A 22731-nucleotide genomic window follows, 5' to 3' on the forward strand; every position below is an offset into this window, starting at 1 on the left:
CTCCACTGGAACCAAAAGCCAAAATAAATTCTTTCTTCTGTAAGATGCTTCTGGTCGTGGCCTTTTATCACAGAAGAAAGGAAAAAAAAAAAAAGTAAGTAACACACCTTCTTTAGGAACAGGGATGGAAATGACAGGATTCAAGAGACTCATGACATGAACGTGTGCTATACTGAGATTTTAACCTGAAATTACATGAGAAATAAGCAGAAGGAAAGTCCTTTTATCTTAATTATCTTCAGGACTCTACTGTGCACTGTCACATCCGTACTCTGTATTCCCTTCCATGTACTGTATACAGCCTCCCTGGACTGTGGACTGCCTCCCTGCATGTTTTTGGTTCTGGCTTATCTTGCAGGTCTTGGGACTTGTCATATACTATAATAGCATAAGCCTGTTATATACATTTGTGTAATTTATATGTGTAGTTGTTTATTACATATGTATACTTTCCATTTTATAATTTACATATATAGGTTCTTTATATATAAGAACAGACTAAGATGATTAATTAGCATACATGCAAACAATAAAGACTGACACATCTTTTTAATATCTATGCTTTATACTGACACAAACCACACACACACACACACACACACACACACAGTTTGTGCAGTTGGCTTGTATTTGTTCTTTGTTCCTCATGAGAGATTTTTAGGTCTCTGTACATCTCACAAACCAGAAAGAACATGTAAGAGAGAGAGCAACTATAATTTTACGCAGGGAATGCTGAGCCATGACTGTGGTTACTGTTCAGTTTAGCTATTGTGGTACAATAAAAGCACAAGGCAGACTGATCATTATGTCAACCACAATTGGGTCTACAAGTTGAGAGGTGAATTGGATATTACAGTGTCATTTACTTCCAGAATTTAATTTGTATATTTGTGTTGGTGGCCTTGCTGAGACACAAAACTATAAAAGTGAATGGAAGTAAGTCATAGGCCCGAATGGGGAAGTATGATTTTCTGGAATCTGGAAGCTTATCTAAAATAACTGTTCCATGTCTTTATTGACTGAATGTAGAAGAAACTTTTATTTTCTATTTGGAATTGTTGTCTGGGAAGCTTACTGCTGAACAAGCATATCCTTTCTTTTTCTTTTTGATCTCTGGCTGGCTTTTCCAACTCAGCTGTTCCACCTTAAAACTCCTCTCCAACCTGACTGATTCAAACTGGCTTTGCTTGGCTTTTGACTGAATTGGTCTGCTTGGCCTCAGACTAAGTCTGGCAATTGGTTCGAATCTCCTGGCTCCTTCTCATCTTTGACTAGTTCTGTCTTCACCTGTTTCTGTAAAACTGTCCCAGTAAAATTGCTTTCTCTCTCTCTCTCTCTCTCTCTCTCTCTCTCTCTCTCTCTTTCTCTCTCTCTCTCTCTCTCTCCCTCCCTCCCTCCATCTCTCTCTCTTCCTCTTTCTTCCTCTTTTGTTTTTCCATAACCTCTTTTCCCTCCCTGTTCTCTTGAGAGTTGGGCATATTCTATCTCTGATTCATTCTGTCTAGTATTTCTCTAACTTGCCATTTTGTCTGTCCCTCAATTAGACATCACAAACTAACTTTACCTTACTTGTTTGGGATTAAAGTATATACTAAAGGCATGTCTGTATTTCAGCCATATCAGCCTGTAATCTAGAGCATGCCTGCATTCAGGCTAGGTCTTATCTTTGGATGTGATCCCTTGCCAGAGCATCCATGTTTCTGGAATAAATTTTCCCTACATCTGAAAGATATTTGAAATATATGAAGAACCAAATTTAGAAATTACGAGATAAAGAAGTAGTGGTATGAAAATATTGTTACAATGCAACATTATGTGACACATCTTAGTTAAGGAGAAATAAATGACATTAAAATTATCTTCATTAGTTGTTGTCTTATTTTGTTTTGTTTTTTGAGACAAGGTTTCTATGTGTAGCGCTAGCTGTCCTGGAACTCACTCTGTAGACCAGGCTGGCCTCGACCTCAGTTTTAGGCAGGTTGTTAAAAGGAAACAGACTATATTTTGCATTACAATAAATTTATTATTTAAAAAACCCACATTTGAAACTTCTATGGATAGGCAATCCAAATTTTTTTTTATGAAAAAGCTATATCTTTTTTTTTTCAGCTTAAATGGATAATTCTATACTGTAACCTAAAAAAAAAGAGCTTACCTACTCGAGACAGTGTTTTTAAAAATCAAGAAAAACATAAGTGAGCTCAAACATCAGAGAATGGTTTAGGGGTTAGCAACTCTTAAGTTTCTTCCCCAGGATGCCAGTTAGGTGCTTAGTGCTCTCTTTCAGTAGCTCACAACTGCCTGTAAGGCCAGTTCTAGGAAATCTTTTGCAACTTCCCAGACGTTGTGGGCACTGGCATGCACATGGTACACAGCAGCTCATTCAAAAATGCATGCATAACTGTTGCGGGAAATATTAAGAAACGACTGGCAAGCTTCCCGAACTGCTGCTGGGCACCGGCAACTCTCTGTGCCTGGGGCTGGCAGGCCATGCACTGGCGGCAATGGCCAACATGTTATTATCTCATGGAGACTGACTCAGAACTCCAAAAACTCTTCATCCAGTTACTAGGTTCCAACTGGCAGTCGTTACCACACCAACCCCATGCTTCAAACCACCCCCTTCCCCATGGTCTTTGTGGTGCTCATTAGATGAACCCGTGCTTTGCCATGGTACCTTTCTCTCTGAAACCCAGTCGAGTGTCCAAGAGAAAAGAAATAAGACACAAACTTAGCTCAGAAACAATGGTAACCCAATCTCTGGGCACAACATCTAAAACCTTATCTCGAAAGCCTTATTAAATCTGATCGCTCTGGTGGTGAATCCTGATGGATCTGTCCTGATACCAGGAAACTCTAGCAGCTACATCTTGCCCTATGCAGTCCAGTTCCAAAAGCATCTAACTCCCTCCTCCCTCTTCTCTTCCAATATCCAACCTGGAAGTACTGCCTCCTCACCCAGTGTTTGGCTCCTTATGTATTAGGGGATTGGTTCACAAGAAGTCACGTGACTCACTCTTCGTCTGCAACCCCTCCCAGGAGAGCAGAATTAGCATCAAACTACAAACAGCACCAGGCCCATCCACAACACATAACTTTAAAAAATCTTACTAAAAAAGAATGAAATGGGAATCCAGCTAAAACAAGAATACAGAATGAAAGGAATTGAACCTCTAGTTAAAACACTCCCAAGAACAATTAGTCAAAATAAAGATAATATGGAAAGAGATTCTATATTATTGTTAGGTTGATTTATGAATCAGCATATAAAAATAAACTTAATGAGAATAAATTTCAAAAATCATCATTGACTTGTAGTAGGGCAGCCACCACATCAGTAACGCAAGTATTGAGATAATCAAAGACAGTGAAAACTCTTTGTTCCCATTGTTGTCTCTCTAACCGGAAACAGTAATATCTAATGTAATTCACCAACACACACACACACCATGAATAGGGGAAAAATGGAGAGCGCATGAGTGATCTAGTGAGTGCCTTCAGAATTCAGGTTTGAAACTGTCAAAATTCTTCCACTTAAAGTGAATAAATAACCAGTCAGACAGACAGACAGACAGACAGATGAATGAGTGGAGAGATGGATATAGATAAATTTTTTTTTCTGGGCTAACTGATCATCTATACCAGGTTAGGAGAATATGAAAAACTGTAGGTAAACGTGACTCTGATTATCATGGCAACCCTGAGCAGCTGGAAATATTCTATGGCATTGCTAATGGGAATTCACTACATAATTTAGTAAAAAGGAGGAGATTTGGTGCAAATATAATGCACAAATCTGTAACTAATGACTATTAGCCAAACATTTTATCTGTATATCATCAGCAAAGGTGACCCTGACTCGGGCATCTGAATATTTAGTCAGTCCATACTTGCTACCCAGCAGAAGATTCCTGCACTCTGCTTATGTTATTAAAGGTCAGCAAACATTGTATTTAGATTCTTTAAGTTCTCTCTTCATCAAGATTACATAAGGAGAGGATAAAGGATCATCATAGTATGTATGTCTAAGATAAACACGGCCAGATTACTTCATACACACACACACACACACACACACACACACACACACACACACAGATAAACTGACATGCTCATCATGTTTTCAATAATGCAATGTAAGGGCAAATTTATTACTTATCTATTTGCTTATATTTATTATTATCTATTTCAACTGAATGCTTTATGATAATATAGGTTTATGGGAACATCAACATCTAGGATTTTAGATATCCTACAATATAATTGGACATAAAATTTTCAAAATTACTGATCATAGCAAAGAAAACAGTATTTTTCTAACTCCAGAGTTACAAAAATAACGTCAAAAAAGGCAGAATGTTCATTTAAGTTCTAATAGATGTTCACAACATGGTAAAGGTATATGGCACATGACTGAATGAATACATGTAGCCATGGATCTTACATTGCATTTTTGAGAATTTATGAACTGTGAGGCCAGAAGACATAAAAAAGACTACCTACTGTGTAATCAGAAGAACAAACACCACAGGGGGTGGAGGGAAAATCACATGATATCAAAGCCTTCGATTAAGCAGAAAGCTCTGGGACTGGTCTTTTACCAAATCTGTTTTTTTTTTTTTTTTCCCCATGTGTTGTTGCTGTTGTTCTATTTAATTGATCTCAGATCTAGTTTTATTATCTCTTGCTGTTTTACTCCTTTGGGTTGGAATTTCTTCCTTCTGTTCTAATTTATTTATTTATTTTGTTAGCTTACTAGTAAGTCTCTCTCCTTTCTCTCTCTCTCTCTCTCTCTCTCTCTCTCTCTCTCTCTCTCTCTCTCTCTCTCTCTCTGTCTTCCTTTCTTATTTTATGTGGCAGTTACTGCTATGGACTTGCTTTTTTAGAACCACTTTTGTTTTGTCCTTTAAGCTTTGGTATGTTGTGTATCATAGTCATTCAGTTCTAGGAAGTCTTAAATTTCTTTCTTAATTTCTGACTTGAGGCTTTTTTCATTCAATAGAGAGTTTTTTCATTCAACATGAGCTGTGAGCTTTTTGTAGTTAGCTTTAATGCACAGAAATCAGATAGAAGGTAGCACATTATTTCAATTTTCTTGTATCTGTTGAGACTTGCGTTGTGTCTGAATATCTGGTCAGTATTGGAGTAGGTTCCATGAAGTGCTGAGAAGCAGGTATATTGTTTTGTTTGGGTGAAATGTTCTGTAAACATGTTAGATTTATTTACTTTATGTTACTTAGCTCCAACATTTCTCTCTTTAGTGTTTGTCTGGATGACCTGTCCATTGGTGAGAGTGGGGTTCTGAAGTCTCCCATTTAGAGTGTGTGAGGGTCAATATGTAATTTAAGCTGTAGTAATGGTTCTTTTACATGCTCCGGTGCCCTTGTGTTTGGTTCATAGATATTAATAAATGAAATGTCATCTGGGGAAATTTTCCTTCAATGGGCATGCAGTATTCCTCCCTGACTCTTGATTAGTATTGGTTTGATTCCTACCAGATATTAAGATGGCCACAGCAGCTTGCTTTTTAGGTATTTTTGCTTGGAATACCTTATTCATCATTTTACCCTGTGATGATTCCTATCTTGGGCATTAAGGTATGTGCCTTGGATGCAGAAGGGTAGAAGGTTCTGGTTTCTCATCCATTGTGTTAGTATCAATCTTTTGGTATTGAAACAATTGGTATTGAGAGATTATCATTGAGCAATGGTTTTTGATTGCTGTTATTTTGTTATGGTGGTGGTAGTGTGTGTGTGTGTGTGTGTGTGTGTGTGTGTGTGTGTGTGTGTGCGTGCTTTTATTTTTTGGTCTGGGATTATTTATTCCTGTGTTTTAGTGAGTACGGTTAATCTTTTTAGTTTTTAGTTTTCCTTCTTCTACCTTTTGTAGGGCTGGGTTTGAAGACAGATATTGATTAAATTGGGTTTTATCAAAGTTTTATTTTCTCAATTTATTGTGATTAAATCTTTTGCTGAGTTTCATAGTCTAGGCTGGCTTCTGTGTTGTCTTAGAGTCTGTAGAACATCTAGACAGGCCTTTCAGGCTTTAGAGTGCCCATTGAGGAATAAGTTTTTTGTCCCCCCCCCCCATAGGTTTTCTTAATATGTTACTTGGTCTTTTTCTCTTGCAGATTTTTATAATCTTACTTTACTCTGTAAATTTAATGTTTTGAATATTATGTACCAAGGGGAGTTTCTTTCTGGGTCTAGTTTAATTGCTGCTTTGTATGTTTCTTTCACATTGATGGGTATCTTCTCTTTAGGTTATAAAACATTTTTAGCAATTTTTTAAAAAATACTTTCTTTGCCTCAGACATTGGTTTCTTCTCTTTTCTCTATTCCTATTATTCTTAGATTTGGTATATTCACAGTGTCTCAAATTTCTTGGATGTTTTGTGCCAGGATTTTCCTTTTCGTATATTTAACATTTTCGTTGAAGAAGTTTTTTGGTTTTTTTTTTTTTTTTTAATCTTGTCTTCAATAACTGAGATTTCACTTCAATATCTTGCATTCAGTTGGTGAGGCTTGCCTCTGGGGTTCTTTTTTTAATTTTGTATTTGTTTAATTTCCATATTTTTCTTAGTTTGTGTCTATGTGTGCATGTATGTGCACTTATAGATTTCTTTAAGGGACTTATTCTTTTCTGATTTAAGGACATATATCACATTCATAAAGAATATTTTAATGTCTTTTTCTTGTCCTTTAGCTATGTTGTAATATTTAGGGCATAGATAGTAGAATCCTGGGCTCTAGTGCGGACAATATTCCAGGTTGTTATTTATTGTATTTTTATGGTGGTATCTAGGCATCTTGTCTTTATTATATGGGTATTTTGTTCCTTGGTTTTTGTTGCCCTTTCTGGTTCTTAGGAGAGTGTGGTAGTTGTTTCTTGGTAGGAAATTCTTCTGGTATTATGATAGGTGTGGCTACTGGGGTTTCAGGTAAAATGTTGTTTCTAGGTGTTCATAGCTTATAAATGAAGTGTGCTGATTGTTGTTGTAAATCTCCAACCCCAATAAGCTCCAGCAATGAAAACACAACTCAAATATCATGAATACATGCTGTGCGCCTAGATTGGGCAGATCTATCACTATGCTGCCATCTTCCTCATATAAGAGACCCCTTAGAATTTGTTGTTTCTGCAGGCCAGGTGCTTCTGCTCCACTTTCCTTCTTTCTCCTCCTCCTCCTCTGTCTCTCTCTTTCTCTCCCAAAACCTTCATCGCCACCTTCCCTTCTTTCTCCACCCAATCACCAGCTCTAGACTTTATACATTAAGGTGGGAAGCAGGTTTATAGGAAATCACCTGAGTGCTGACTCATTCCTTGTTTACAGCCCCTCAGAGGAGAACAGAATTAACATTAAATATAATTAGACCCAGGGCTATCCACAACAGGTGATTAGCTAGAGTGTGGTAGTTAAGGGGTTCCATGTGAGTAAGGAAAGCAGGGTGTTCAACCAGGAACAGCCTAGCCCCTTGGAATGGGGATAGAAAGTGAGTAGAGGGTCCAGTAAAGGTAGGAGATATACTGTAAAGTTATCGTGACATTGCAACATGATGCAACTAAAATATAAATAGACATTGTTGCAAAACACAGATATTAGATCTCCAATATTCCTATAGCCACTGACACTAGGTCACACAGAGGTGTCTTTAAAAGAAAGTCTCTGAGCTGCAGTAAAACTACTGGTAATACTCTGTGACCAATATTTAATTATCATGTCTTTATCCCATGAAGCTTACTGCTGCATTGCATATACAGTACACATATTCAGTGAGTGAGCTATTAACACACAACAGAATTCTGGGTTATGAAGAACAAAATGGGGGAGCCATACGTACATAAATCTCTAGTTCCTTAAGTCACCTTGACCCTCGTTCAAGACTTGTTCAGTTTCTCAGTTTCTTGGCACTCCCAGGTCTTAGCATTATGCCTAGCTTTTCCCATCACATTAATTTTGTCTATGTATGTTTGGTAAGCCACAGTTATATTGTCCTCCCAACACCAGGATCATTTCTTTGGATATAGATATTGTCTGGGGGAATATCACACTGTGTTTTTGCTTAGACCCATCTGACCCATCTGAGTTTCAGAATGATATTATTTTTTTAAGTTTCAGAACTTCCAATTTACAGCCTTTCTATTCACACTTCACGGAACTCTGAGACAAAGCTGCTTCTTATTACTTGGAGAGACCTGTCACTTGAGCCTAGTCTGCATGCACAGTCTTAGCTCACATGACCCTTGTATGCATACGCATTCTTAGCTCACTTGAGCCTCATCTACATCATGTGAGCCTTGTCTGCATGCACAGTCTAGCTCCCATGAACCTGATCTATATCATGTTAACCTTGTCTTTCACTCTGGTCCACTTTGATCCCATTCAGTTTCCAACTCCTACCAGATCTATGCCAGCTCCTTTATCCACACAAAATTATGCCTTCTTTTACTTATCTTTAAACCCATTAAGACCAATGTGTGCTACCCAAATATTCTTGGCTGTGTGGGCTTCAACTTAAATATGGTTGAGTTACCAGGGGCTACACTCCTAAAGAAAAATTGATGTTCCCTATGTAAGCAGCTTCAGGTGCAAATATCCCTATAGCTAGGGTGGGATATATTGCCACCAATCTCCATAGTATTCAATCTCCATAGTGGGCTTTTGTCAAACTTTGGCTTACATTTATGTGGTCACAAGTGTCATGGGTTAATAGGTATAGATACTCTGCTGTATCTAGAAGACACTTCTTCCTTAAGGTCATATGACATTTTGCTCTTACATTCTTTATGCTTGCCCTCTTCCAATGTTTGTGGGTCCTAGGAGGAAGGGGTGTGGCATGGTTGTTTCATTCAAAGCTGAATATTACACAGTCTCTTATTGTTTGTATCTTGATCAGTTGTGAGTCTCTATCAATCAGCATTACTACAAATAGGAACTTTGCAGATGAGGGTTGCGAGATACACCAATCTATGGCTATAAGGATAAATCATTAGGAATTGGTCTTCAACTATTTCACATTGCAGAACAGTAGTATAGGTTTGCTATTAGGGCTTATGACCTATCAGGTCACAGGCATTTGTGCCAGTTATGGGTTTGGTCTTATAGAGCAAGACAATATCTTATCAGAAAGTGTTGGGTTGCTTCCATGATATTCATGTCACTAACAGTGGGCTTGTATTGCCAGGCCACCTAATATTGTAGCTCATAGAGTTCACAACCAGGTAAGACTGGTGACCATTTTTTCAGCTAAGGTAGTATTCATAGTATCATTCACTACTATGAAATCTACCCAGTAGGAATAAAGCTCTGAAGTGACTACCAGTTTGGTTTCTCTATAGTTCAGCTATGTGACATCATTACCAATAGGATATTACCATTAGGATCTTGAGAGAAACCAAGAGCATTAATAATAGTCTTTAGTGTTAGGGAATCTGTGGCCAAAAACTCAAAAGAGGTGGTTCATACCTGGCACTGGGGCTTCTTACTTCTAAGCCAGTGTTGTAAAGTAGAGTCATTGTGACCCCATTATACAATAACTCCATTTTATCCCAACCTCCATTTATATGTTTCTATATTACTTTTACATTTGAGATTATAGTATTATTGTATTACTTCACCATCCTTTTCCTACTTTCAAGTCATCCCATGTACTCCTCTTTACTCACTGTCAAATTCATGGTCTCCTTTCATTATTGTTACATGCACATCTTTATTTTCCTAAATATAACCTGCTCTGTATATTGCTAGGTGTCTGTTTGTTTTCAGAGCTCACCATTTGATATTGAATAACCAATTGTTCAGCTCTTCTGGGATAAGTCTAGATCCTCTATTCTGCTCTCGGCATTCCTTGACTGTCTGTAGTTTTTTATGTAGGGTTGAGGCCTCATACCTTTTCTCAATAGACTTTGGCATGTTTACTGTTGGTCTTGTGTAACACAGGTTATGGCAGTCAGGTAGGTAAGTCCTGTATGGGTATATCCTCTAACATCATTAGAAGACACAGTCTCACAAGTCATCACTACAGACACCAGACACAGTCTCTAGTTCTTCTCATCTCTCTTCACACTCTCCAGCATTGCTTCCAGAGCCTTAGTTATGGGAGGTGATTAGCAGATGAATCCATTGGCCCATTTGGGACTGTGCTCCACAACTCAGCATTTTTATTGTTTGTATTTCTCTGTAATTGTATCCATCTATTACACACAAAAGTGTCCTCAATGAGGGGTGAGTAATACACTTATCTGTGGATATAACAACAAATATTTAGAATATAGTTAGGGTTTTGCTGGTTTTAAAAAGCAGTCTTATAGATTCCTCTACAAGATCTATTACTTCACTAGTCCTGGGTAGTTATCTAGGTTTATAGAACCAGGCAAAGTTTCTCTATTGCTGAGTGGGACAGACCTAGACATGACCATGGCCTCAGGTGCCTACCCACGGCCATTCACAACATGGCCCCTGCCAGGCGAAAGCATGGTCCATAGACATTAGGATAGCCTCAGGTGGTGCCCCAGACCAAAGATATTCATATGACGTTCAGTGATAGCTCAGAGCTCAGGGACATCAACAAGACCCCAGGCTACTGTAGGACCATGGGCATACACATGAACCTCCAGTTTCAACACAGCTTGGGGCAGCAAATCACACATACCAAAGTGGGAACACCACTGACTTTAGTGGTATTTCAAGGAGGTCCAATCCCGAAAATGAGCCATTCTTCATCTTGGATATCCTGTCATTGCTCAGAACCAGAGCAGTCCTGTGGCTGAGAAGAGTTTTAGGTGGCTAAATATGAACACAAACTCCAGGCTGCTGTTCAAACCCATCAGTCCCACCTGGCAACATCATGCTCACCTGTCCACCACAGTCCTCTCTTACACCTATCACCGCCATCGCGTCTCCAGTTTAAGCCTTCCACCACTCACCCATCATCTTTCCTACGTCTTTATTGAAGACTTGTTCCTCATAATGGCATTGGAAAATGCAGTGTGTCAAATAATATATTTCCAGGTCAGCTTCTCATGCAAATATTCATTGCAATGAGTTGTTGGCGTGGTTCAAGGTTTCTGATTTTGGAAGCACCATAAATATTGAACCTTTGTGGAGCCTTGTTCTGAATATCCAGCTGTTGCCTAGAGTTAGGATAATATTGAGGATAGGTAGGGCTTCCATCTCCGGGCAGGTTCTGTGCAAGCTTCTGGGTGCTGCACATCTTTCTACCCTCAATGTTGGCTGCCCTGAGGCTCCCGGATCAATTGTATCCTGTGTGTAGCACAGCTGTCCAGCACTCTTTATCTCCCCTAGGTCACACAGCACAAGCTGTAGCTTCATTGTAGGCTCCATACAGGAGGTAGTCGTCCAACCAAGGGCCTGCCACGTTCAACAATGATCTGTTTCTGTAAGAGGTTCAGGGGTCACACATCTCTCTATCTTCAGTGCCTAGAGCCCCATTCCAGGTTTATCAGAAATGACTTTTGTGCTTGCAGCTTGTTGGCTCAGACATGGCAGCAAAAGGTATTGATTCATCATTTTTCAAGCATGGGTCTGTTCCACCATCTTTCCTTTTGATTTCCTGAGTCCACATTGTAAGTGCATTTTTCCATAAGAGTTGCCTACCCCCACCCCCATTCCCCATCCCCCATTTGATGTCCTGGAGCAATTGCAGGGTTTGCAGACTCCTTTTCAGCTGCAATATTTCCCTTTGGAGCCTTCATGGTCTCTATCAGACACGTCAGAGCTCAGTGGTCAGTGCCAGAAGCCACCTCTATCTCTCTCTGAGTGAACATAAAATTTTATAGGCTGTTTAAATCATGGTAAGTTTTTCATCTTCAATTATGGCAGATAGCTTTGCTGGGTATATTTTAGTTTAGGCTGGCTCTCATTGTTTTTTAGGATGTGAAATGCACTGTTTAAGGATCTTACAACTTTCAAAGTTTTCACTCAGAATTCTCCCACTATTCTGACTGGTTTTTATTCATTCATTCATTCATTCATACACACACACACACACACACACACACACACACACACACACACACATTTGCACTTGCTTTTCTTTTTCAGCCTTTAAAACACTTTGTTATATATACTCAGTGTTTTAATTATGATATGATGTGAGGATTTCCTTGTCTTTTTCATTTGGTGTTATGTGGGCTTTTTACATCCGTATGGGTTTGTCTTTCCTTAGTTTCAGGAAGTTTTCTGCCCATATGTTGTTGATGACGTGGTCTTTGTCATTGATTTGGAATTCTTCTCCCTCAATCTATGCCTTTAAATTGAATGTTTACTTTTTACATTGATTTGCTACTTTTTTAAAAAAACATGGATTTGCTAATTTTTTTTTTTTTTGCTTTAAAAATATCTATCTATTTCTTTATTTGGCCTAGAGCCTTTACGTGTTTGAGTCTTGATATTCAGTTTTTTGCTTGATTTATTTTACTTATAAGGACATCTTCTGAGTTTTCTAGTTGGGTTAGTAGGCTTTTATATTTCACCTTAATTTTAGCTTGATTTTTCTTCAGTGTCTCTATCTCCATATTTAATTCCACTCTTATGGTTGCTAGGTAGTGTAAGGCAGACTCACAAGGCTCAGACCAGGAGAAGGATATGGGAGATGTGGCCAGGTACAGAGGTTGGATGTGGTGTAGGAGCTATCTCTCCACATTGACTTTCTTATATGATCTTTAGCACTTCTTACTCCTCTCTGTGTTCCCTCATCTGGCCTGCTCTTCAAACCATATATTATTATTATAACCCATAATTGCTTTTCATAACATGACATACTTATTCCCTTTCCATTCTGGTACCTTTAAGTTTATGACCTGTATGGGCATTTCAAATGCAACACATATATCAAGAGAGTCATAACTAACACAGTCAAATGAAAGAACACATGGAACTTTTGTCTCTGTGGGTCTGGACCACCTCACTCCAAGTAACCATACTAGCTCCTTCCATTTACCTTCAAATTTGATTTACTTTTTCTTACCAGATGATTTGTATTCCATTGTGTAAATATATTATATTTTTCATTATCCATTCATCAGATGACAGACATCTAGGCATTTTGCAAATTTTAACAGCCGTGAATAATGGATTAATGAACATGTATAGACAGGTAGTCTAGTTGTAGGATATTATGATGGTTTGTAATGCTTGGGCTAGGGAGTGACACTATTAGGAGATGTGGCATTGTTGAAGTGAGTGTGTCACAGTGGGCATGGACTTTAATACCCTAGTCCTAGCTACCTGGAAGTGAGTCTTTTACAAGAGAATTTCAGATGAAGATATAGACCTCTCAGCTTCTTCTGAACCATGCCTGCCTGGATGCTGCTATGTTCCCGCCTTGATGATAATGGACTGAACCTTTGAACCTATAAGCCAGCCTCAATTAAATGTCGTTTTTGTAAGAGTTGCTTGTTCACAGCAGTAAAACCCTAAGACAGTTATGAAAAATCTTTGTTTATATGCCCACATGTAGCTAGATCATATAGTATATATATTTCTAGCTTTTCTAGGAAACTCCAAACTCCACTAGCAGTGAATAAGTGTTACTGTTTCACTATTTACAGTGAACTATTCTACAATCTTTTGTTTTCTGTTCCTTGACCACTTGTATCTCTGTCTTGATCACCATAACATGCAGATAGAAGCTTCTGTGATGAGGGCTGAGAGATGCTTTTCCCTATAGTATAACAGAATGTCACTGGGAGAGATTTTAATGATTCGTTTTCATCATATGTCAACCTTTTTCCTATTAGCCATTCTGAGCACAGCAAGATGAAATACTAAAGTAGTTTTCCTTTGCATTTCCCTGATGGCTAGTGCTTTAGAGAAATTTTAAAATGTTGTTCAGCCTCTTTAAGGATCCTCTGTTTATTTCCATGTCCATTTTTACATTGGAGTATTTGTCGTGTTGGTGTTTAGTTTTTGGTTTCTTTGTATATTATAAATACAAATATGTGATCTGTGTAGCTGGTAAGGACACCACCCTATCCTGTAAGCTGTCTCTTCACTCAAATAATGGTCATTTGATGAAGAGATGTTTTTAATTTCACAATAGCATGTCAATTGTTGGTCATAACACTTATGTTATTATGGAAGTTCAGAAACTCTTTCCTCTGTCTATGTATTCAAGTTTAGCCTACATTTTCTTCTGTACTAGATTAACGTTGAAGTGTGAATAATTTGGAGACTCAGATTTCTATTAAATACAATTATTACATCTTGTAAGAATCAAACTGCAGGGTCACAGGAAAGATATTGATTGTAGCATATAACTTTAGTATTATGTCCAGTCTGATAATCTAATGGCTTCAAGAATTCTAACAAATTACATTCTGAATGTCTTACCACTGCCATAGGATTTTACTCAAGGTATATCAACTTTGAATTTTTTATCATATACTTTCAATGACATTGCTTGCCATGTATAGACATTTGATGTATCTGTTTTGCTCAATACAGTATGCTTTTATTTGTGAACTATTTAAAATTCTCTTTTCTTTGAATCAAATAATATAGCTAGCATAAAGACCACTGAAGATGATTATTAATAAACTCATTTTTTTCTCCCACTTTTATTCTCTTAGGTGAAATAAAATCAAATTTTATTTCACAGCCTTCTCACGTTTCTAAAATGTAGATATAACACTTGTGGATTAATACAATTTTTTCATTGAAGAACCTTTAGCTCCTAAATTACTTACGTCCCACGACACTGCATATTTTCATTTTACCCACTATGTTAGTTATTTTTCTGTTGCTGTGGTGAGATATCATAGCACTAAGCAATCCATGGAAGAAATAACTTATTTTGCTGTGAAATTTGGAGGGATGAGTTCAGCATGGTGGGGAGGCAAGGCAGCAAGCAACAGGCATGGCGCCCGGAGCAGGAAGCTGAGTACTCCCATCCTCACTTGCAAGCACTTAGCACAGGTAGGGCAAGCAGGCAGTGGAGTGAGACTACAAACACTAAAGTCCTGTCTCAAGTGATATAGTTCATCCAGTAAGAGTTTGCCTCTCCATGGCTCCAAAACCTTCATAAACAAAGCAACCAACTGGGATCAGGGGTTCAAATGCCTAGTCTATGAAGAACATTTCTTTTTTTTTTTTCTTTTTCTTTTTTTTTTAATTAGGTATTTTCCTCATTTACATTTCCAATGCTATCCCAAAAGTCCCCCATACCCTCCCCCCCCCCACTCTCCTACCCACCCACTCCCACTTTTTGGCCCTGGCATTCCCCTGTACTGGAGCATATAAAGTTTGCAAGTCCAATGGGCCTCTCTTTCCAGTGATGGCCGACTAGACCATCTTTTGATACATATGCAGCTAGAGTCAAGAGCTCCGGGGTACTGGTTAGTTCATATTGTTGTTCCATCTATAGGGTTGCAGATCCCTTTAGTTCCTTGGCTACGTTCTCTAGCTCCTCCATTGGGGGCCCTGTGATCCATCCAATAGCTGACTGTGAGCATCCACTTCTGTGTTTGCTAGGCCCCGGCATAGTCTCACAAGAGACAGCTATATCTGGGTCCTTTCAGCAAAATCTTGCTAGTGTGTGCAATGGTGTCAGCGTTTGGAAGCTGATTATGGGATGGATCCCCGGATATGGCAGTCTCTAGATGGTGTGACGTAAGGATGAAGAACATTTCTTATTAAAACTAACATATTTATCTTTTAGGAAAATGTTCGGTGAATGAAACTTTTCTTTATTTCCTTTACCATAAGGAGAAAAAAAATTGAGAGGGAAGATTTTTTATTTTACAAATTTGTTTTTTGCGACTTAAATACCAACTATAATTTCCTGGATCAGTTTTTAATGTTATTCCTCTGAGGCAGTTTTAGAGAAAGATAAGAATTTCAAAATGAAACAAATGATGTTAGGGAGCTTTCCATCAATAGCACCAAAACCTGGAATAATTCACTTAGCAATGGAATGGGCTGCTTCAGCTCACAGTCTCGGTGGCTCTGACCTATGAGCACTTAAGTCTGATGCTCTGACTGAGGCAAGCGCTATGAGCACTTCAGTCTGATGCTCTGACTGAGGCAAGCGCCATGGTAGGAAAACACAGTACCGGAAAGCCACCCATTTCATGGCGAAGGAACAAAAATAGTTAGGATAGAACTGGGGTCCTCTAAAGCCCCTCTAATGGTACACTTTGAAACAGTGTCTGTTCAAAACCCACCTCTTGAAGAATTCAGCATTATCCCCTAACTTCTTTGTTCACTGTGAAAAATATTTGTAATATTTGGACACATTTTGTCATTTACAATACCAAATATGATACTGACTTTTAAAAAATGTTGTTTCAGAATACTACATAATTAATTAATAAATTTTAAAAACTACACATTCCTCATAGTTGTAAAGGTATTCAAGAGGGATCTACTCTTCTCATATGCCTTCACATCACTGACATAAAACATTCTTACAGTCGTCTATGAAAATAACCTTCATTCAAAGATATAGGTTATTGTGAGGTCAGAGAGTGTTCTATCAAACATAACACTGTATTCATAAAATAAAATACACTGAAATTAAGGTTGCTGTAATGATTATGCCTCTGGCAAATGCATTTTTCTTCACAAGTCAAAAAAGTAATTATTAAATTATTAGCTTTACAATCAGTTATTTTTTTACTCTTCTGTTATGTCTCCATCTTACCCTACCGTTCACATATGGAAGCAATTAAACGTCTTCTTAAAGTGCTTACAACAGAATCAAGGACGACGAAACCAACTAGCTAGTTTGACTTCATCACCTAGAGGAAGGGTGATGAAGAAAAACAGTGCATTGCCAGTTTCTATTTTTTTATTTTTTTTTATTTTGTACTTTCTATTGATTGAGTCACAGAAGGGCAATAAAACCCAGTGGCCTCAGTGCTGGCATCAGAAGCGAGTCTCCGAATCCAGTGATGACATAACCCATAGGTGACAGGGACCCACATCTGTTGCCACAGCAGCCACCATGTTTTTACCTGCTCACCCTCACTTGCACAGTAGTGCTTGTGGTCACACCACGGCCCAAATAAAAGGCAGAGACTGCTCACCCCATTTCTCTTTCTTCCTTCCTTCTTCTTCATCACCACCTTTTGGTCCTACATCCCTGCCTCCTGAGCCTCCAATAAACCTCTCTCCAGTGGAACTGTGCTGACCTGGTGTGGTGATCTGTTCCAAGGAGCCACCATTCTAACACAACATTCAGTGTCCCATATGCCTGTCTGTCACTGTCTCTGTTTTTCAGCATTGAATTTACAAAGATTCTAAGTGACTCTTAGTTACAGTGAAAGCAGAAACAAGTCCTCTTGATTGTCTGGCAGTTGAGAATCACTTCACTGAGTGATGCTGGAATAAATGATACATGATTCAAGGGCATGAAATACTGGTTCTCTCTCTTTCACCTCATAGTAATACTGATTTTGCTTTACAGTTATTTGTAACGAGCGTTTTCAGGCTATATCTAAAAGTGTGTTGGTGTTTTCAAAATTCTGACAGATTGGCTAGGCCCATACTTCGTTGCTTATCTGATAAACCAGCTCTGAGTTCTACCTTACTCATTACCATGTCTCTGTGCTCTTACCATAGCTGATTTGGAGTACTAATTTGATGCTATTAAATCTTGTATAGGAAGTTATGTTCACAATTAGTTCTCTTCGGTCACTATATCTTAACGTGAACAAATTCTGATAGTTGGACATCACAGATAAAAGTAGTACATTTCCTTTAGTCTCGAGCACTGGATTCTATTCCCAAACCCCATGAAAACATCTGAAACTCTTATCGCGGAAATCTACATAGAAGTTGAAATCATATAACCCAGGATAAATACGTCTTCCAAAACTCGGTTAACTTTAAGGTTGGGTGACAAGAATTCATGAATCTTGTCTGCTCAGTTGTCTTTTAAATTCTGGTTGTAGCTCTGTAAAAATAGTGTATGTCTTACTTGAAAAATAAATTATGTTTGGTGTCTTTGAAGGAAGTTTGACTGCTGTGAAATATGAATTCCAAAGGAAACGGCTGCTTGTACCATCCAGCCTTGCTCAGATGTTTCCCAGTGATAGCCAGCGTGAGAAGAATTATTTCAGAGAGCACACCCCTGATGATAAGAATTTAGGTGATCAGGCAGTATTGAATAAAGCATTTTAAAAACGATTAAAGCCATGAAGCATGTGCACTATGTGTTTTATTACCATGATGCAAAATAATTATGATAAAGATAGTCAATGACTTTCCAAATGCAAATTTGAAGGCTAGATTCTGGATCAGAGAAACTCTTCCTAAGAGTATTGGTTTCAGAATGCCAACCCTACTCTTTACTCTTCTCATTTAAATATTGAAATCCAAATCTCATGTTATGCCGGAATCAGTACATTGTGAACTATATATCTCAGCTGCCAGTATCTAAAAACACAAAGCATATTTCAATGATGCTTTTCCATCATCAATACTGGTTTGGTTTTTTGTTTTTGTTTTTGTTCTGTTTTGGGTTTTTTTGAGAGCAGAGAATTTAAATTTTTGGTTTTTAATATTTCCTTTTTTGTATATTTTTTAATTAGGTATTTATTTCATTTACATTTCCAATGCTATCCCAGAAGTCCTCCACACACTCCCCCACCCACCGACTCCCAATTCTTGGCCCTGGCTTTCCCCTGTACTGAAGCATATAAAGTTTGCACGACCAATGGGCCTCTCTTTCCACTGATGGCCAACTAGAACATCTTCTGATACATATGCAGCTAGAGACACGAGTTCCTAGGGGTACTGGTTAGTTCATATTGTTGTTCCACCTATAGGGTTGCAGATCCCTTTAGCTCCTTGGGTACTTTCTGTAGCTCCTCCATTGGGGGCCCTGTGATCCATCCAATAGCTGACTGTGAGCATCCACTTCTGTGTTTGCTAGGTCCCAGCATAGTCTCACAAGAGACGGCTATATCTGGGTCCTTTCAGCAAAATCTTACTAGTATATGCAATGGTGTTAGTGTTTAGAGGCTGATTATGGGATGGATCTCTGGATATGGCAGTTTCTACTTGGTCCATCCTTTTGCTCAGCTCCAAACTTTGTCTCTGTAACTCCTTCCATGGGTGATTTGTTCCCAATTCTAGAAGGGGCAAAGTATCTGCACTTTGGTATTTGTTCTTCTTGACGTTCACGTGTTTCACAAATTGTATCTTATATCTTGGGTATTCTAAGTTTCTGGGCTAATATCCACTTATCAGTGAGTACATATTGTGTGAGGTCTTTTGTGACTGGGTTACCTCACTCAGGATGATGCCCTCCAGGTCCAACCATTTGCCTAGGAATTTCATAAATTCATTCTTTTTAATAGCTGAGTAGTACTCCATTGTGTAAATGTACCATATTTTCTGTATCCATTCCTCTGTTGAGGGGCATCTGGGTTCTTTCCAGCTTCTGGCTATTATAAATAAGGCTGCTATGAACATAGTGGACCATGTGTCCTTCTTACTGGTGGGAACATCTTCTGGATATATGCCCAGGAGAGGGAGATATTGTGGGATCCTCCTATAGTACTACGCCCAATTTTCTGAGGAACAACCAGACTGATTTCCAGAGTGGTTGTACAAGCTTGCAATCCCACCAATAATGGAGGAGTGTTCCTCCTTCTCCACATCCTTGCCAGCATCTGCTGTCACTTGATTTATTTATTTTAGCCATTCTGACTGGTGTGAGGTGGAATCTCAGGGTTGTTTTGATTTGCATTTCCCTGATGATTAAGGATACTGAACATTTTTTTCAGGTGCTTCTCAGCCATTTGGTATTCTCAGGTGAGAATTCTTTGTTTATCTCTGAGCACCATTTTTAATGGGGTTATTTGATTTTCTGGGGTCCACCTTCTTGAGTTCTTCATATAAATTGGATATTGGCCCCCTATCTGGTTTAGGATAGGTAAGGATCCTTTCCCAATCTGTTGGTGGCCTTTTTGACTTATTGACGGTGTCTTTTGCCTTGCAGAAGCTTTGCAATTTTATGAGGTCCCATTTGTCGATTCTCAATCTTACTGCACAAGCCATTGCTGTTCTATTCAGGAATTTTTTCCCTGTACCCATATCTTCAAGGCTTTTCCCCACTTTCTTCTCTATAAGTTTCAGTGTGTCTGGTTTTATGTGGAGTTCCTTAATCCACTTAGATGTTACCTTAGTACAAGGAGATAGGAATAGGTCAATTCGCATTCTTCTACATGATAACCACCAGTTGTGCCAGCACCATTTGTTGAAAATGTTGTCTTTTTTCCACTTGATGGTATTTGCTCCCTTGTCAAAGATCAAGTGACCATAGGTATGTGGGTTCATTTCTGGGTCTTCAATTCTATTCAATTGGTCTACTTGTCTGTCAGTATACCAGTACCATGCAGTTTTGATCACAATTGCTCTGTAGTACAGCATTAGGTCAGGCATGGTGATTCCACCAGAGGTTATTTTATCCTTGGGCAGAGTTTTTGCTATCCTAAGTTTTTTGTTATTCCAGATGAATTTGGAGATTGCCCTTTCTAATTCGTTGAAGAATTGAGTTGGAATTTTGATGGGGATTGCATTGAATCTGTAGATTGCTTTTGGAAAGATAGCCATTTTTACTATATTAATCCTGCCGATCCATGAGCATGGGAGATCTTTCCATCTTCTGAGATCTTCTTTAATTTCTTTCTTCAGAGACCTGAAGTTCTTATCATACAGATCTTTCACTTCCTTAGTTAGAGTCATGCCAAGGTATTTTATATTATGTGTGACTATTGAGAATGGTGTTGTTTCCCTAATTTCATTTTCAGCCTGTTTATCTTTTGTGTAGAGAAAGGCCATTGACTTGTTGTAGTTAATTTTATATCCAGATACTTCATTGAACCTGTTTATCAGATTCAGGAGTTCTCTGGTGGAATTTTTAGGGTCACTTATATATACTATCATATCATCTGCAAAAAGTGATATTTTGACTTCTTCCTTTCCAATTTGTATCCACTTGATCTCCTTTTGTTGTCGAGTTGCTCTGGCTAGGACTTCAAGTACAATGTTGAATAAGTAGGGAGAAAGTGGGCAGCCTTATCTAATTCCTAATTTTAGTGGGATTGCTTCCAGCTTCTCACCATTTACTTTGATGTTGGCTACTGGTTTGCTGTAGATTGCTTTTAGCATTTAGGTATGGGCCTTGAATTCCTGATCTTTCCAAGACTTTTAACATGAATGGGTGGTTGGATTTTGTCAAATGCTTTCTCTGCATCTAACAAGATGATCATGTGATTTTTTGTCTTTGATTTGTTTATATAGTGGATTATGTTGATGGATTTCCATATATTAAACCATTCCTGCATCCCTAGAATGAAACCTACTTAGTCAGGATGGATGATTGTTTTGATGTGTTCTTGGATTTGGTTAGGGAGAACTTATTGAGGATTTTTGCATTGATATTCATCAGGGAAATTGGTCTGAAGTTCTCTATCTTTGTTGGGTCTTTTTGTCATTTAGGTATCAGAGTAATTGTGGCTTCATAGAATGAGTTTTGTAGAGCACCTTCTGCTTCTATTTTGTAAAATAGTTTGTGAAGAACTGGGATTAGATCTTCTTTGAAGGTCTGATAGAACTCTGCACTAAACCCATCTGGTCCTGGGCTTTTTTTTTTTTTTTTTGGTTGGGAGACTATCAATGATTGCTTCTATTTCTTTAAGGGATATTGGACTGTTTAGATCATTAACCTGATCCTGATTTAACTTTGGTACCTGGTATCTGTCTAGAAACTTGTCCATTTCATCCAGGTTTTACAGTTTTGTTGAGTATAGCCCTTTGTAGAAGGATCTGATGGTATTTTGGATTTCTTCAGGATCTGTTCTTATGTCTCCCTTTTCATTTCTGATTTTGTTAATTAGGATGCTTTCCCTGTGCCCTTTAGTGAGTCTGGCTAAGGGTTTATCTATCTTGTTGATTTTCTCAAAGAACCAGCTCCTCATTTGGCTAATTCTTTGAATAGTTCTTCTTGTTTCCACTTGGTTGATTTCACCCCTGAGTTTGATTATTTCCTACCATCTAAGCCTCTTGGGTGAATTTGCTTCCCTTTGTTCTAGAGCTTTTCGGTGTGTTGTCAAGCTGCTAGTGGGTGCTCTCTCTAGTTTCTTTTTGGAGGCACTCAGAGCTATGAGTTGTCCTCTTAGAAATGCTTTCATTGTGTCCCACAAGTTTGGTATGTTGTGTCTTCATTTTCATTAAACTCTAAAAACTCCGTAATTTCTTTCTTTATTCCTTCCTTGACCAAGGTATCATTGAGAAGAGTGTTGTTCAGTTTCCACGTGAATGTTGGCTTTCTATTATTTATTTTGTTATTGAAGATCAGCCTTAGTCCATGTTGATCTGATAGGATGCATGGGACAATTTCAATATTTTTGTATCTGTTGAGGCTTTTCTTGTGACCAATTATATGGTCAGTTTTAGAGAAGGTAGCATGAGGTGCTGAGAAGGTATATCCTTTTGTTTTAGGATAAAATGTTCTCTATATATCTGTTAGATCCATTTGTTTCATAACTTTTGTTAGTTTCACTGTGTCCCTGTTTAGTTTTTGTTTCCATGATCTGTCCATTGGTGAAAGTGGTCTGTTGATGTTTCCCACTATTATTGCGTAAGGTGCAATGTGTGCTTTGAGCTTTACTAAAGTTTCTTTAATGAATGTGGCTGCCCTTGTATTTGGAGCATAGATATTCAGAATTGAGAGTTCCTCTTGGAAGATTTTACCTTTG

This window comes from Mus musculus, chromosome 1 (assembly GCF_000001635.26).
Source record: "Mus musculus strain C57BL/6J chromosome 1, GRCm38.p6 C57BL/6J".
Taxonomy (NCBI): domain Eukaryota; kingdom Metazoa; phylum Chordata; class Mammalia; order Rodentia; family Muridae; genus Mus; species Mus musculus.